The following is a 15,662-nucleotide window of genomic DNA, read 5'->3' on the forward strand; positions in this document are numbered from 1 at the left end:
AGAGACTGTAGAAAAACAGCAATATTATCGACTTTTCTTTTTATACTCCTACAATTTATATGTAATGTCGAAAACAAGTTCTTGCTAGAGCGGAATTCGCTATTAAATTCTGCAACATCATAATACTTTCGGTTATTAAAAAGATCAGACATAATAAACCGTCTTCAATTTCGTATTTCACATTGCATGTTCAATTCCCTATTTTAGTCAGGCTTGCCTCATCCGCAATGTGTATCACTCGTGAACCTTCATCTTTGCGTGCTAGCACTTTGCCACCAGATGTCCAGACAAATTTCCAGCCAGTTTCTTTCTTTTTCTGTATTGCCGCTGCAAGCAAAGCCCTGCCCCTCTGAGTCAAATGCTCATTTACAAAAACGGGCATTTTCTTCTTATCCCCAAACACAGCGCTATCCAGCCTTTTCTTTCTACACTTCGCCAAAATATCGTCACGTTTTGTTCTTTTGACAAAACGAACGATTATCTTCTGCACGCCTGGTTTAGGAGTGTGAATCCAGTGGCATGTGTCGATGTCAGCCGGATCAATCGTCGTGCCGACAGCTTCCCCTATCTTTGTTACAACTGCCACTGGATCATTTCCCACCGGGGCGCCTTTTATCTCAAGATTGTTTAGGCGCTGATACTGCTCTAGCTCATCGCATTTTTGTGCCAGTTTCTTGTTTTCTGCTTTTAGTTCCATGTTTTGCCTGATCAGTTCTTGCATTTCAGCTCTCATATTCTTAATATCAATGGCTGCATCTTTCACCTCACTGCAAGTATCAGAGCAAAATGTTATGCTGTCTTTAATTTCCCTCATCTGAATTCTGAAATCACGTTTGAAGTTTTCAAACGCCTTTGACAGCTCTGCAAGATCTTTTGTGTCAGTTGTGTCCTTCTCTGCATCTTTTCCGGCATTCTTTGCGGAGTCTTTCCCCATTAGCAAAGCAAATACACTTCACGCAATACAAATACACTTCACGCTGTGTTCGGCAGCAGTGCACAAGAACAGAATCAAACTTAAAAACAAGTAACACCAATTCTCACCTGCAAAGGCAGAAGGTGTGTTACGATTTGCACTGTTCGTGCACCGCCGCCGAACTGCGTGGCCCACTCGGTGAAGCCGTCCTTTTATGCGTCTTTCACAACCAGCTGGCGTTGCGGCCACGTGAAGATCCAAGCGCAGGCGCAGGACCACGGTGACCAAGCCTGCAGCGGAGCGTCCGTCCACGAGGTTGATAAGGGCGGTCTTCCGTGAGTTGAGCCAAGGACAGCGAGCTGCAAAGGCAGAAGGTGTGTTACGATTCGCACTGTTCGTGCACCACCGCCGAACTGCGTGGCCCACTCGGTGAAGCCGTCCTTTTATGCGTCTTTCACAACCAGCTGGCGTTGCGGCCACGTGAAGATCCAAGCGCAGGCGCAGGACCACGGTGACCAAGCCTGCAGCGGAGCGTCCGTCCACGAGGTTGATAAGGGCGGTCTTCCGTGAGTTGAGCCAAGGACAGCGAGCTGCAAAGGCAGAAGGTGTGTTACGATTTGCACTGTTCGTGCACCGCCGCCGAACTGCGTCAAACATGAATGAAATGAAATGTGTGCAAAATATGAATGTGTCGTGTTTTGGGCACTATATGGTGCAATTCGGTGGAGTATCTGACTTATTATGTTCGCTATGAGAGGCGCATAGCCTTACGAATTAGGTACTGCTGGCAAGCACTGCATTGTGCTAATGGACTTCGAAATCGACCAAAATGGAAAAGACACATTTTGATTGTACAAAAGGGAGAGGCACGACACTCATTTTGGGCACGTGTATATTTCATTGAAGAGGCCGGGACAGTTTGTGGCTCTACTGATAAGTGACAATCATATGGAGCAAACAGATAATGACACCAAGAATAGCAAAGGAGAAGTTATTGATAGTTCTTTAACTTAAGTGCAGAAATGATAAGCTCATGTTGTGCGTTTCTACTACTACTGGCAGCACATTGTTTTTTCAGCCACTTTCATTTTTCTTTAAAAAGGGGATAGCTTGTGCAGTTCAATCAGTAAAGTTCAAATAAATTATTCTCTTCTTTCCTTGACATCATTATCTATTGCCTTCGTATGGGTGTAACTATAAGAAACAGGCCGTTCGGTTTGCCCTCTTGAGTCACTGAAAAGTGAGGCATTTATGACATCTGCGGCCTTCTTCGTATTTAATTTTACACCATAGCACCTCTATCCTTTGCACTGCAATATAAGGCAATATTGGAGCCATTAAACAATTTTGAAGTGCAGCTGTGCCCGTGCTTTCTATGTCTTGAGGCAGTGATGTATTTGTATCATATAACTTTTCCATCAGTTAAGGGGTTGCATTAGGCAACAGAAAGCATTAAGTGGGAATAATACTTTTGGCATAAGCAGTTGTAAAACCTTCTTTGTTCCCTTTTGGTGGTGAGGTGCTTTTGTACCCTGTCTAATATTTCCTTGTGCTCTCGTTACTTGTTGAAAAAGTAAAATCAGACAATGCATAGCACCGGCCATGCTTACACATGGCGGCAAACAATGTAAGGAATGGCAACGTTTTGTCCACGTATTGATTGCACATAATCATGTGTTGCTCTTAACTTGCGCTTTCCATATGTTATACTAAAAATAAGAATGAAAGAAGCACGTGTCTATAATACGCAGTACTAAAATGTGCACTTAAATGACTATGGTAGGGGCTCATTTGTATCTGTACAAACACTAACACACATGTGCTGCAGTGTGTGACGTTGGCCCCGAGAGGAGAAAATGAAATGAGAGGTGCACATGCTTGAATTATTGATTTTTATTCAATTTAAGCACCGTAAATGTCGTGTATAAATAAGAAAGACAGCATCCACACAACAGTTGAATGTGCATAGTTATTTGTCGTAAGAATGCACCAATGCATAGCTTATGAAGTTAGAGTGTTCAGCTATTGAAACGCAGTACTCTGAAGCATGTAGCGCAGTCACTCTTGCGCCGCCAGTGAGCGCTGGGTGATTGCTGGGGGGGGGGGGGCGAATTGCATCAGAATGACACTCGTTTTCATGTGACACAAAATTGCATCAGCTCGATGTGCCAAGCATCCACATGTGGCACAAAAATAGTGGCAGCCGCCATGCCGTCTGAATATCGCATTTCAATCACTGATCACTGTACATCATGTAAGAAGCAAGCAACATATTAAATTAAGAAATAGAACCAGTGAGAAAGGACCAGAACAGTAAATACAAAGGATGTGCAATGATTCATGTAGCTGCATATGAAAGAATTCAGACATGAAGTGGAAACATGGGGGCATGTTGCAACACATATCAGAGTTAGTTATTGAAAATTAACTTACTGAGAGTGTAGTGTTGAGAAATGGCCATTGTCGAAACAGTGCGTGAACTTATTATGTCCTTTCTATTTAACGAGATTAATGAACGCATGTATGCCTTCATTGTACTGGTGGCCTTCCCATTCGCCCAAAGGGTAGGACTTGGAGCCAGATGTTTGGCAGACAGTCCGTTTAGGAGACTCTCTCGTGATGTGGCCTTTGCAAGGAATTTTTACTAAACAGAGAAATGCGCAATGTAGACAAGTAAAACAAGTACATTTAAATTACCTGATATGTTTAAGTAATGAGAATACGAACAGGACAGGCCCTCGTGGAACGTGCATGTAAGGTGTGAATACGGATTTCAATAAAATTGCCATCGCACCATGGGAACGAAGGTTTTCTTTGTCCCTTTTCCAGTGAATAGTCGTGGAAGTGCACCTTATGACAAAGATGACAAGTCTATGTGTGCACTGATGCAGAGAAAGCACAGTTGATTACTCATGCAACTGAAATGCAAGATATGGGTGATGACGCATTGAAGATGCACTGTATTGGTAATGGAAAAAAAAAAAACATTCCTTGTACTCTGCTCCACTCAACAAAACTATAACTACAGGCAGTTATGGCAGCACACTAACCATCTTGCAGTAGGCAGGTGACAAGAAAAGGCAACGGAAAGCTAGCATAGGCACACCGTAGGTGTATGGTGCACAGGCCCACAGTCGATTCAAACAAACCATGACGTCATGATGTAGGTTCAAGCTGCTCAGCAACCTACATGTAATGTATGAATGAGTAACTTTCAATAACTCTGGCTACAAAAAGAAAGAGTTAGTTTGAAGGGGTGCATATGTCTAGGAGAATATCGTAGCCTGATTTTGAGGTTACATATTTTTTCTTGGAGCAGGCAACGTTAATGTATGAAAAACTAGTACCTTTACTGTGGTTTCAGGAAAGCAAACATTTCATTTCCTGCAGAGGTAGGCAAATTGCTGAATGCCACACATACAATAACTGTGCGGTATGAAAAAGTGTATTGTGCGTTTACTTTCATCGAGTTGGGTGCACAGCTGTTGTGTATGCATCCACCCAAAACCGCACACACACGTACGCAATTAAACACATATGGGCTGTGCAATAGTGAATTTCTTTGCTGTGTGTGCACGTTCTGTCGCCTCATGTTAAATATGCCGCTGTATGTGAAACAATTAGTAGTTGGGTGGAAGCCCCTCTTATATTAGGAAAAGCAACACAAAGGGCGCCAAGCAGTTGAAACAATGAAACGAAATTGACAAAGAAGTGCGTATAAATTTTGTTTCTCAAATTTATGCACAAAGTAATTTTACGGAAAAGGCATACTTTCGCAAGATTAGATGCATGTGCTTCATTGCCAAAGCATTTCACAAGTAATGAGACTTTGTGCTGGAAGGCCATCAGCACAAGTACGAAAACTGCATTACCTGTTAATTGTGTCGATGTCTGAAAGGTACGCATAACAGTAGTAGTAGTTATAATTACGGTAGTAATGAAGCTTAGTGATCAATAATGCATCTTGTGCAGCACTGGCTATTATTAGGTGTAAGAATACTCTCTTCTGAAAACGAAAATAAAGAAAGGGGCTGACAGATGGAATAGCACACTGTGGTATAAAGATTGTAAACAGGGATAAGGTGCCTCAGAAAGGCTGGCCAACGTTTCGATAGGAGGACCTATCCTCTGAAAAGTTTCTTTGTCACAATGTGAAGATGCAGTGTTGTCATCAAACAATGCATATGCACTGCAAGACCAAGCAGTAAGTGCAACATAACTCCAGCAGGATGTCGAGCATTCGAAACAGTTTCAACGTGTAAAACTTTTTCGCTTGTAAAAAAGCCTCAGGCAACTTGCTCACATCTCAATGACATTGATGCAGCTAGTGAAAAGTGCATCATCCCAGGTGTAGTTATGTTGCCGATTGCAGAGTAATGCAATTTATCTGCCTAAGGTGACCTAGACCACTTCAAAGTAATTCCAGAAAAGCACATGCAAAATAAAATACCTTGCATTATTTCATATAGGGAACTCACCTATACAGCAATACTGTCACACATGAAGTAGTTCCACTTTAAGCAAGCATAGTAGGCTTTCGACTAGTGCAGTGGCAAGAGACTTATGCCAGCCTGCTCGTTAGTGATCCAGAATTGCACGTTCCTGGGCTACTCAGTTCATATTTCTCAGCAGACAGTACGGTAGCTTATTGTGCTCCCCTTGTCGCCTTCTGACTTCCCTGCTTTGCGCAAGGCGACCATGACTTCTTGTCGTCTACTGTGTTGTTTAACACAGTAGACTGTGTTGTTTAACATATTGCAAAAATCTGTTACCTAACAAAGCCAACGACGTTTACAATCGTTGCAGGAAGCTGACCACATCATGCATGTCATGACTTGCCATGGCCGTAGCTTTTTCCATTCCCATGTGATGTAACGTTTTCGCTTTTGTGTTCCATATAAGCTTTCATTGCTACCGCTTAACATTGATCTTGCTGGCCACGTTTCAGCTCTGCTGATGTCCTTGCTTTGTTTCTAGATGGAGAAAAGGTTTCTGTCCACTTTGTCATGACCTGCACCTGTTCATCACCAGCTCCCGCTGTGCAGTATTCTACTCTTGAGCAGTCATCTGTCTCACTTTTCCAGGGATTCCGCATACTGCAAGGTACCTTTACATCCCTCATTTTCAGTGTTGTCGCACCCGTGTTTCTCATGACTGCTTGTGTTCAGTAAAGTGCACTTCTTTTGTATTAAGCATATTGTGTAAATCTGTACTCCAACATATTTTTGTTAGGTTTTCCATTTCTTGTTATTTGGACACTTGAGTGGAAACATACAGAACAGAGTTCATGTTTTCATGTAACTTAGATTTGCCGTATAAATTATGCAATTCACTCATTTTTAATTTGGCTGCTTTCTTATATTCTTAACTGTAGCTTTGTACTCACCGTATGTTTGTTTACTTATTCACTCGAAACCTCTAAGTGTCCATACACGTCTGTGCCTTCTGAGTACTTTACCGTCCCTTTACCGTCCCTTAGTACCGTCCCTTTACCGTCCCTTAGAGCTGCAAAATGTCATTTTGACAACATTATTTGCATTTCCTTTAAAAGCTTCTTTGTGCTTACTCGGCTTGCGCAACATTATTTCATTTCTTTGTGCATCTTGTGGCTGTTGAAGAGTAAATTTTTATTACATGGGGTTTGTTTGCTTAGAGCTTTTTATCTTTGCTACATTTGCCACGTGTGAGCCGGTGCCTTCGTTCAGTTCACTATAAAGAGTGTATGCTGTTGTTTCACATGTTACATTGGTATAATGTCTATGTGCGTGGTGTTTTTAGGAGGTCTTTCAGAGGTGTAAACAAAGGTGCCCAATGCTAGGTACTTCTCTCTGGAGTGACCACTGAAGGCTGCAAATTGACCGTTCCCTTCCTGCAACCTTCTGCCTAATGTTATGTCCACATTGTACTGTTGTACTTTGTTTGTTGGCATGAGTGTCTGAATCACTGCAATGGCTTCTGTACCACGGTAATGTTCATTTGGTACTGTTCACAGATATTCTCGTAACTTGTGCTCAGTTTTTTTGCACCCTTATGCTGTGTTCATGTCATATGTTTGACATACTTGCAGTACTCGCCGAAAACCGTTTCAGATGTATGTTTTCACATAAATAATTCATTTCTTCCTTCCCCACTGGCAGTGGCTCATGAAGTCATGTGCTGCATCGGTTGCTATGGCGTATCTCGCTGTTTAAGTACTGTACATGAAGTTTAAGCCTCCCGATTTGCCTAGTTAATATATCCCAAAATGAAAGCAAACATAACTTTGCGAGGTGGTGTGTTATCTGTGTAGGACAATCGACATTGGTAAAAGCAGCAAGATTAATTGGTATTACAAATATGGCAATTGGTTTTACAGTTGGCTGCCGCACCTGACACTAACCCTCCTCCTTTCTCCAGGCTTGGGACTGGCCATAGTGTTAGGCTTACACCATGGGCGGAGTTTAACACTATATCAACAGAAAACCATAAAATGTTCCGAAGGGCTGCATTAAACATACACATATACCGGAAATACCCTACAGCGCCCTGTGCACATAAACATCTTGTTTTCGTTCAATGCTGGAACTGCAGACAAATGAAGGCATAAAAAGAAATGCTACACTAACGTAATTATGTAAAAGAAATTATGAAAGGAAAAAGAATTGATGGAACACGTGCATTTCGCACAGGAAATAAAACCCTTCTAAAAACACATCCCACAACACTATTGCAGGATGTGCTCAGCAACAGAAAAGCAAACAAGAGAGTAAACAAATGTACTCTGTAAAAAAATGCGCATGTATGCCACAAAGCTCCAGAAAGATCTCAAGCGGTTGCACCTACAGTACTACAAAAAAGTGAAGGTTGCACTCCGTAAACTAAAAATGAAATCCTGGCCGCTAAGCACATTACCTGCCAGCATTACAAAAAAGTGAAGGTTGCACTCGGTAAACAAAAAATGAAATCCTGGCCGCTAAGCACATTAAAGATTGCAACAAGTTGTGCCCTGGAACACTATGAACGAAGCGAACTTTGCACTCGGTAAACTAGGTACGAATCCTTGCCAGTTGTTCATTAGACATTGGAACAAGTTGCACCCGGCAGGACTCTAAACTAACTGAAATTTGCACTTGGTAAGCTTACAAAGAAACCCTCGGCAGTAGTACATTAAACATCACACCACATTGCACCTGGCAATACTATATAAAAAGCGAAGGGTTCAGTCGCTAAACTTAAAAATGATTGCTTACTAGCAAACATTCAACATCACAAGCTGCACCCGACCCGCCATGGTTGCTCAGTGGCTATGGTGTTAGACTGCTGAGCTCGAGGTAGCGGGATCGATTCCCGGCCACGGGGGCCGCATTTCGATGGGGGCGAAATGCGAAAACACCCGTGTACTTAGATTTAGGTGCACGTTAAAGAACCCCAGGTGGTCGAAATTTCCGGAGTCCTCCACTACGGCGTGCCTCATAATCAGAAAGTGGTTTTGGCACGTAAAACCCCATAATTTAAATTTTTTTAAGCTGCACCCGTGAATACTATAAACAAAGTAAAGGATGCACTCAAGACAAAGAAAGGAGAAAAAAAACACTGTCACAAGGCACATATCATATTGCAAATGGTTGCAAGCAGCAATTCTATGAAGACATCTCTAACCAATATATACAGTTACACAGGGCTTTTGGCATTGAAACATAAAATTGGCATGAAAATCTATATACAAGAGTGGTGCTACATTGTGGTATTACCACATAGAGTAATGCCTATTTGTGTGCAAACGAAACTTGCTTGGTCAGTATGTGGCGAACATATGCACCCCTAGTGGAGTAAGTGATACGCCGAGCAAGTGCACGAAGCCGAAGCACCACATACTTTCTTTGAAGCACTTTCGTGAGGTCAACCACATGTTGTGGCTCTTCACGATAGTGGTGTATTAAATTTAGCATTGATACATGTCTCTCTGAAAAGTTCTGGAAGCCCCTCAGGGTTATGATGTCAATTTGGGACTTGCCTGTAGTGGTGCCGAGTCGAATTACTTTTTCTACGGCATACAGAGCAGCATGTACAAAAGCAGATGCCTGAATGAGCCCACCGTTGTTTTTAGAGCTGTGAGCATGCTGCGCTTTGTGTCTGAGACTAGAAGCTGTGCACAGTCTGCACAATGTAGCCGGTTAAGTACCACTCTTGCTACAAAGCCTCCAATGTAATGCACGACCTCACTGGAGAAGACACTGAGGTCAGTGTAATCATGCTCCAGCAATGATTGTGTGAGTGTACACGTGAATTTGTGGTCGGTGGCTTCGCTTGAAGTGCAGCTGTCGTCTTCTCCCTGACTTCTAGAGAGGCATATGCCTTGTAGCTGTGGCATCACATTTGCGTTTTTTGATGACATTACTTGTGCATGCACCAATGTTCTTCTGTATGTGTGCCGGAACTGGTCTGCCGAAGGATTGTTGTTCCAGCCACCACGTTGCCTAATGCAGCTGAAGTACATCTCTATAGTGGGTCTTGATTGAGCCTACTAGTGCAGATGTAGCTTTAAAGTAAAATGAACAATATGAAGAGTAGTCGTGTTTCAAATTTTTCATAACATTGAGCTTGGAACTTAACACACAAACGAACATAACTTTCGGGCTATTGAGGTGATACGTTAATGATTAAGGTGAATAGGTTAAAGCAAAACAGACGAACTTCTCCATTTGTAGGTGTCACCCACAAAAGCTAGTCGTTTAGGTAAATCGCTTCACAAATAGTGTTGTTATCATACAGTCAACAAATGTTCACCGTGGTGATGGCGGAGAAAAACTTTTATTGATGAGAAGGCCAAAAGTAAAAATAAATGGTACCCATGAAGTCCTTGCCTCTGTTAGTGTTACGAAAACTTGCGTACATTATGTGGTTGCTTCACCTGCACGGGTCAGCATCAAAGATCTCCTGCGCCATATCGGACACGCTCTTCAGCGTGAATGCCAGTGAGATTACTGACATACGCCTGCTGCCCTGTACAACTGGCTTCCCAGTAACCAGTTGCAGAGCCATCAGCTCTCTGCCAGCACACTCCATGGCCTCCCTCTGGAAGTGGAAAGTTGAACGTCGCAGCGGAGCCTTGAACCCTTTTGCCACTGGACTGCTCCAGTTCAGCAAGTCGAACGCCCTGAAAGTAAGAGAAAATCACAGCTCTCATTAAAAAAGCGTACCCACGAAAAAGGGGAACAGCTTTATGTCTGGAGAAGTAACAGTGCATAACTGTTGCGGATAAGGACGGTGCAAGTCAAAATAGAGGAAGCATTTTATGTATGCGCATGCATACATTGCAGCAGTGCATGCCGCTAATGAAACGGTTAACAAGTACCAGCAATTGATGCATTCGTTTATGCACTGATACATACAATGGTACATTTATTCAGACTGCACCACTGAAGACAGCAAGCAACGCTTCATATGAATTCAAGTGAGCAGTTGAGCAATACTCCAAGTTATGAATTTGTGTCATGCACTAAATGCATTAAACAATCTTTGCAATAATTTATCAGAGTGACGATGACTTATTCATGTTTATAGGGCTTCAAAACTTATACGCTCGCTACTGGGTAATGGCATGACATAGACAAGAGTCAAACCCTTGGATACTTTTTCCAGCCTAATTAATTTCACAAAGAGCAAACATTCCTTGCATCCTACTTGTCCTAACATGCGGAGTATATATTTTCATGTTATGAAACAGTTTCTTTATTTGAACAGCCACACGAGAAATCATACACATAATCGTTGAAAAAACAGAAGGCCATGGTTCACGTTACAGAGGAAGCAGTCGTAGGCAGTATTTTCATTAATAGCATGAGGAAGAGATGGAGCTGTGCAAGCGGTATAATCTGATTGGCAAGTAAATGTAGGTCTATTAGAGTTGACATAGTGTGCGCCAAAAGTAGGGAGATGGAGTCGAGTATGACAAAAATACCATGTGGTACAAAGAAATTCGCAGATTGCAGGTAGGACATGTAATCGCTTAATGTAACCTGACATAAGGAGAGATCATCGCAAGGTGCGGTTTTCTTGTACTAGACAAAGTATGTTAATGATGACACCCATTGTGACAGTGGTTATCTATGTGCTAGTCGTCTAACATGGCAAAAGAGATAATAGATGAAACTGCACCATTCATGTGCGAGGAAAAGGTTGTCGTTTAGCAATGTGTGCAAACACTCGTAGAACAAAGGTGCAGCAATGATATGCCACTGTAGCGCTAGCTAAATGCTACTGCTAGTAAAGCCCACTATAGTTGCCACAGACCACAGCAGTGTTTAGCTTTCACCAGAACTCTTGCCTTAAGAGGAAGCTTCAGCTCTGGTGCTCCTATTGAAATGCATGTAAAAGGAGAATTTCGTATTCTCGGCAACCACTGCAGCAAACTTGATGAGGTTTGTTGTATGCAAAATAAAAATTTTAAATCCAGGGGCTGTTGCTTTCGATTTTTGAATTTAGGCCTCAATGTTCAACTGAAAATTGGTCAAAATGCTATGTTTATAAAAACCCCGAAAATATCAAGCTTCCACTTTTGTGAATGTGCAATGAAAAATGATATTGTGTGTCATAGTACATCTCTAGCGGACAGAATTGATAAGTTACACATGAGTCTCAGATATTTTACTAATGCGTAAATACATCTTCCTGAAAAACCGTAATACACAATGTAAGACATTCACGTATTATGTAAATTGACATATCTAATTTGTCCACTTCGAATAATCTAATGAATACTGTTTATAGAACTGCGGTATCTGTATTTGGCGGAGAGATATTAGTTTGTATACTTCGCGTTTCTATTTCTTTCTGAAATTTCGCATTTCTAAAAAATTCTTTCAACACAATTCATGCCCTAAATCGAAATTCTGCTTCCAATACTCACTACAATCCAACTTTCGCTCTCAAATGCAACAAATTTCATTAACATTGGTCCACGGCTTATCTCAGAAATGCGTTTTTTGCATTTTATATGTACTTCAATAGGCCGCGTTAAACTTGGGCCCGAGCTAAAGCATCCTCTTAAATGGGCAGGCGTTCAGTATACGTACATGCAAGGAATGAAGAAGACAGCAATGAAGTGCTCGGCACATGTACCTTTTTTTTATCATGACACATTAGTGAGTTTACAAGCGTTGCCTGTGTCAAAATTTTCTGGCCAGCTCCCTTGACATAGATGTGTAATCACTGAATGACAACAAGGGATGATTATTTTGAAGAGAAAGAAGTGGCAGTGGAAGTAATGAAGTGCTTCGCTTGAATCACATTGAGTGTAATAATAAAACCCCTGTGCTTTGGTTAATTACTGCTCACTCAGGACCGTAACTGTATTAGTCACATGCTATTCCTCAAATCAGGTTTAAACATTTCATTTTATTGAGGGTGTGAGTGTGCGTTGTTATTGCAGTAGCGTTTTCTTTACTGCTCTTCTCCCTCCGGGAAAGTGTAGGTGATGGCCTGATAGTGTGCTTTAACAGAAGTATATTGTGAATGAAGTACAATCTCACAGTCCTTATTTGTTAACCATGCTGATGAATTTTGCGGTCCCGTTGCAGTCTTCAAAACCCTGCAGATGCAGCTCCGAGGCAAATTCCAGTGCTGTGCTGACTGATGCACTGAATGTCTGGGCTTCAAGTTTTACTTTCATTATCTGTTATAGAAGAAACAGAGACCACAGACACTATTGTAATTGCCACTGTAGTGTCATGTATTAACAGGTAGGAACTTACCTGTCGGCAGTACTCCACATGAGCCCGTGAGAGCTTGTTGGCTGCATTTAGTCCTTCTTTTTCCTGGAGCTGGTGGAGCATTGTAATGTGTTTCCACTGAACGACCTGGAGCCAACATTAGTACAGAAAAGTCAAGCCTCACTTTCAAGGCAGAGGCTACTTGTTTTCAATGTTGTCACCAGTCCCGCCAAGTTTTAAAAAAACCCGTAATTGTGTGTAATGGAAAAGTCAGTGTCGTAGCTAACTTTATGTAATCAATCACACAAGCACAATCTTACCTCATACTGCATCTGTAGGATACCAATAGCGTTTGACAGAATTTACATAATGTCATGTCCGAAATGTCACTGGTACGAACCTGACATTAAGAAGCATAGAGACAGCAGAAGGCACACCCAAACTCTCGAGGACGTTTAGTTAGACGAAAATCTTGATGTAGGATAATTGGAAGAGTGTAAGGAAATGTTTATAAAAAGTGTTACACATTCTAAAGATTCAGGACAGTAAAGTTAGTAAGTGAGCAAGGTAGTAGTTATGAAACAGTTTCCTAAATGTGCTAACCTCACCTAACAATACATAAGATGATAAGTTTGCCACGACATATACTACTCTGTAATGGCGCACTAATTGGGTGTTTGAGTTTTGGTAACGCTTCATAAACGGTAAAAATTCTCTATAAGGTATCCATGCGTTGTAAATTCCTATATTACATATGTTCGCTTCACATACACTCATTAACACACTTTACACAACTGCATTTTTTTTTGTGTGTGGACAGTTGTGGTTTTATAGGAAATGTGGTTCTATGTTTGTGTACTTTTGAATATTTATGAACTATTTGTAAGGAATGCTATGCAGGAAAATAATGTTTTACATAAAGTAGCATGCATCAAAACTTCATTTTCCAGATGCAACACGCCTCATTGGGATCACTATCAATTACCTCACAAAAGCTCAACATGTTTTGGGGTCCCTCATTTGCAGGATCCATATTTATTTTCCATTAAGGCGTAGAAATGAGGTGGCACCTGCTAAAAAGTCTATGAAACCAACTGGACAAATTTTGAAGACTCGTAGGGAACAACTGAAGGCTTCATTGAGAAGATACGTTTCTTTTGCAAACACTCGTAACAGTTTCCTTGATTCGCATTATGTACTTGTGGCAAGTTTCTTCATACAGGAGCCTGTGCGGTTAACACCAATGGTTGAAACATATTGTAAAGTTTGCCAGTATGGGCTATGCTTTGGAGAAAGTTTTGTTATGAAAACATTATTTATTAATTGATAACGTGTTTTAATAATGCATGGTTCGGCATAAACATGTGCAAATTATGGTGACTCATTGCACAGTCCTGTAATATAATTGTAGAACTGGCAATTTTTGTGGGGAGCCTACAAGTTTATTCTTATCACTGACGCATTGACACGCACATTTTGGCACATGGTACTAAGAATATATTTTCACTGCTTTAAGGCTTTAACCACATTACAATTACGCATTGATTTTGGTCGGAAGATGAACATGAAGCTGACTTTCACATTTCTTTGTACAACTTTTTCTGAAATGTAGTGACACACTTTAAATGACGTCACTGAATAAAATGTAGGGAACACAATGAAAGAATGTTTTGCAAACAATCCACTAACACAGCAAGCATTCTGTGTCAGTGTGAGCATTACACCAAATTGTAAAGCATGTTCACTGCTTTTGAAAGAGGCAATGATAATTATTCAAAAAAAAATAGTTTACCCCGTACATGCTGCTTGTCAGAGTCGCCTTGTCTCCGAGGAGGTTCCTCAACAACTTAAGGCCATGGCACGCGTCAAACACCATGTGAATGTCCTCCTGCTTGTTGACTGGGCTCTTAAATGTTGTCCTCAGGGCATTGTACGAACATTCATGAACTCGACAGCCTAGCAGCTTAGCCATATGGACATTTGCCCCGAGACAGTCACAGACAACTTCCACCACTCTTAGGCCGCACTGGTGCAGGTGGTGGATAGCCTGTAATAGCAGGTCCCGCAGCACTGCACCTGACAGGCCAGCGTTTAAGAAATACCCAAAGGGCATCTTCCATGGTGATGCCAGCCCAACAACCATGAATACAAGGGCATCAGTAGCAAGTGGGGTGCTTCTGGGGTCACTTGGTTGTACATTGTTCTGGCCAAGGTCGGCATATCCAATAAGACGGCCTGTGGGGATGTCTAGTTCACATGCCTTGCTGATGCTCATGCCATCAAGTAAAATGGAACAAAGACGCTCACGTGGACTGTCGTCCTTGTGCCTACCCTTTAGGTCGTTTAGCACCTCGGCAGTGAATCCTGGCCAACCGTCAATGACCTTGAGCCATTGTCGAATTTTTTGTACGCTCGGCATTGGAAACAATGTGCTCATGTAATCATAGGCCCGGGGGGAGTAGTAATGCAAGGTTGATGCGAAAGTTTTCATTTCGGGTGTGTACCTCCTTCCACGGGGCTGTTCTACCATATTATTCTGCCAATTCGCAACAATTCCTTGCGGCAGGTTTTCAAGATGTGCCTCCTTGTTTGCTGATTTTTTTAGATGTGTGCAGTGCTCATGTTGTTCCCCTGCCACACTTCCCAAGGCTTCATTAATCTTGCTATAGCGATTTGCTTTTTTTTTGCAGTAAATTGACTTTTTTTCGTGCTGCATTCAGGTCTTCTCTGAACTTCTTCATTCTGCCCTCCGGCTGCTCTGCGGAGCTGTACGTGTGGTCAAGAAGGACATTCTCCAAGGCAGTAGTTGATGTCCCACCATCACTCTGTATGTGGCAGCTACGTGAGGCTTCCTCGGTGGCTGGTGATGGAGTGTCATGCGCCTGCGATTGAATGTATAATGCCTGCTAACTTAGCCACCTATTCACAGGACAGAGCACCGTTAACATCCATCCAATCCAGTTTTATAACACACAAGCATGATGATTGTTCATGGCAAGGCTGCAATGACACTTATTTTTACATTGACAGGTAATCAATGTAACTGTCTGATAATGTAA

The 15,662-nt window shown here is 41.9% G+C and overlaps 1 protein-coding gene across 1 annotated transcript in view; it reads right to left on the minus strand.

Annotated features, from left to right (window-relative positions):
* Window positions 1-15,662, minus strand: part of LOC139051844 (uncharacterized) — an 88,018-nt gene that overhangs the window by 18,443 nt on the left and 53,913 nt on the right. The window contains exon 6 of the mRNA XM_070528862.1: window positions 1,042-1,503. The gene's annotated coding sequence lies outside the window, so the exon portion shown is untranslated. The remainder of the gene's footprint in view (window positions 1-1,041; window positions 1,504-15,662) is intronic.

The sequence above is a fragment of the Dermacentor albipictus genome, unplaced genomic scaffold (genome assembly GCF_038994185.2).
Source record: "Dermacentor albipictus isolate Rhodes 1998 colony unplaced genomic scaffold, USDA_Dalb.pri_finalv2 scaffold_15, whole genome shotgun sequence".
Taxonomy (NCBI): domain Eukaryota; kingdom Metazoa; phylum Arthropoda; class Arachnida; order Ixodida; family Ixodidae; genus Dermacentor; species Dermacentor albipictus.